This window comes from Nannospalax galili, unplaced genomic scaffold, assembly GCF_000622305.1.
Source record: "Nannospalax galili isolate Female #2095 unplaced genomic scaffold, S.galili_v1.0 scaffold253, whole genome shotgun sequence".
Classification (NCBI taxonomy): Eukaryota; Metazoa; Chordata; class Mammalia; order Rodentia; family Spalacidae; genus Nannospalax; species Nannospalax galili.
In genome coordinates, this window is record NW_008335287.1 from 2,172,883 (window position 1) to 2,175,764 (window position 2,882).

Below are 2,882 nucleotides of genomic sequence, written 5' to 3' on the forward strand. Positions count from 1 at the left end.
GATAAAAGGAGCCTCTGCATTGAACGCCGAGCCCCGTGGGCTATCCGGACATGGAGAGACTGCTACTTTACACAACAGGGGTCCCCAACACCTTCTGGGCAGGGAAAATGTCTTCCCGGGTCGTGAGCTGGGGTCTTTTTATAAGGGGAGGCTTCTGGGCGGTGTAGAAGGCGGGAAGATATATTTTTTTAAAATTTAGGTGGGGGGAATTGGGAAAGCGGGACTGTTAAAACCTGCTCCCTTCGTTTGTCAGCCAGGATCTGGGTCAGGAAGTGTTTGTTTTTGTCGTCTTATGATAAGGGAAAAACTGATGTGCTGAAGTGGCCCCTGAAGTCTCTGGTTAAAAGGTGGAATCTTTTTATCTTGTCTTCGGAGATCAAAGGAAAAGCAAACTGCCTTTTTTTTTTGTCTTTTTGAGACAGGGTTTCCCTGTAGCCCCAGCTGGCCTGGAACTCACTATGTAGACCAGGCTGGCCTTGAACTTACAGAGATCCTCCTGCCTCTGCCTCAGGCATGCACCACTACCTCTGCCTCAGGCATGCACCACTATGCCCGGCTAGCTGCAAGCTGCCTTTTAGAAGAGTCTGCTTCTCTTGACTTTAAAGACCAGGGTGCTTATCAACTCGGTTCCCTTTTCTCAGGGGGCTTGCTTGTGAGGTCCTCGAGGCCCTGTTGGTGAGGGGGCGGGGCTATCTGAACCCTAACATGCACATGTATGTAAAACAGAAAATTCCTAATAGATTTCCTACCACAGAGATTCCCAAGTATAAAGGTAAATTGCTGCCATGGCCTGAGGGAATGGAGGGATAGTTTTCAATGAATGTGTCCTTCAGTCTTCTCTTAAAATATTTCTCTCTACAAGTGGCCTGATTCCCAGGTAAGTGCCTAGGCTAGGAATAATAATGTATTTAGTTGAAATAAAAACATATTCCTCCTAAAATCCAATAACTTGGAGCTGTGGCTTGGTGGAGTGCCCACCTAGCATACATGATGCCTGCAGTCGAGTCCCAATGCTGAAAAAAGAGGGAGTTAAAATGGACCCCCTTTCAGCACTTACCAACCAGAGCACTGAGCTCATTCTGTAAGTGCTTGCACATTTACCAGACCTAAACGAAATGGGGGAATTCCTTGGAAGATACCGGTGACCTAGACCATGTCACTGTGTCCAGGCTCTTTGTTCAAACACCAGTCTATTCAGAAATGATACGTAACTTTTTTTTTTTGTCTTTTTGAGACAGGGTCTCCCTGTAACCCCAGCTGGCCTGGAACTCACTAAGTAGACCAGGCTGGCCTTGAACTCACAGAGGTCAACCTGCCTCTGCCTCTCAACCGCTGGGACAAAAGGCCTGTACCACCATGCCTGGCTATAGCATATTTTTTTAAAAAAGAAAAAGGTCAGCCAATTTCTAAAAAAAAAAAAAAAAAAATTTAATGTTGTGTCTTTCCTTTATGCTGTGGGCTCTTCAAAGATTCTGTGAACCCTACCATGCTGGAAATAGCATCTCATTTGTGCCCATAGTAAACTGTATTCATTTTGGTTTGTAGATGACTTAGGTTGAGGCTAGTTAAAATTGTGGCAGAAAAACAGGGATTAGAGACTGAAGCATCAAGATTAACATCTGAAAGAAGTCAGCTGACAAAGGAAGATGGGAATCTTCCCTCACATTGGCTTCAGAGAGCAAATGAAGTATGCTCAAGCCAGTTTGCTAAGACTAGAAGCCCTTCCTCACCTGGACATCAAGTGACAGAGCAGGCATGAAGAAACGCTGCACCATACAAATTTGGGAGAAGATGGTTTTATTTAAATGTCCTTTCAAAGATCATATACCACTTGGTCTGGAGCTTTTGGGTACATGCTCTTCCCTTAGCTCATGTGAATAAAAGTCCCAGAAGAAAAAAAATACTCTTCAGTCTTCACACTGGACTTCTTCCTGCAAGGCTGATCAACTGATTAGAACTTCAATGAATGTGGAGAGTTTGGAATGTTGCAGGTTCATAGTCTAATTACCATTTATCTCAGGCCATCTTTAGCTCCCTAAACAGCCACTCCTTGCTACCTCTGTTTCTGATCTAACATCCTGTGATAAACAAACAAAAATCCCCTTAGAATGTATTATCCTAGCAGGCCACCTGGTCTCACCAATCATAAGGCTAAGAATGCCATCAGATAGCATCTGAGACCTAGAGTGAAAAACCCCTCGCTTTGCTGTGATCCACCTACTGAATGTATCCTCCAATGTATTTGAAAAGTGTCTTGATTTATGACTTTTCTTTGTTCTGTTACTGTAAAAATGTAAGGCAACTATTACCGTGCTGGAACATGGTATTTGGGGAAACCTAAATCTGTGTTCCTGGGGCATGGTCACTCATATTTGGCTCCACAATAAACCATCTCTTTATTCTTTAAGGTGAGAGTTATTTCATTGACAGTTCTTGGTGCCCAACTTGGGGCCGGAAAGAAAGATCTGCTTTTTCAACTGAAGGGATCAACTGGATTGGCGCCAGGTACCAGCCAGGGCTCCCTTGTAGCCCACCATCTGGCATTGTCTCCTTAAGTGGACATTGGTGAGTTCTTTCTTGGGGTCTGGACCTCCCTGGATTGGTTGATGGTCCATTGGTTTATTCTGAGCCAAGTTTTTCAGGATCCTACTTGTTTAGATAATTGTTTGTTTACTTGCTTGCTTTCAGAGTGTTTGCCTTAAAGTATCTAATTCTGTTGCTTCGGAAGCTTTTTGTTTCTGGTACTTTTGTTTTCAGTATTGTTTGACTTCTAGACCTTTGAAAGCATTTTGGTTTTTGTTTGTGGTCTGTTATGGTTTTGTTTGTTTTGATTTAGTTGGCTTTTGTCTCCAGACACTTCTCCAATACCTAACATTACATTT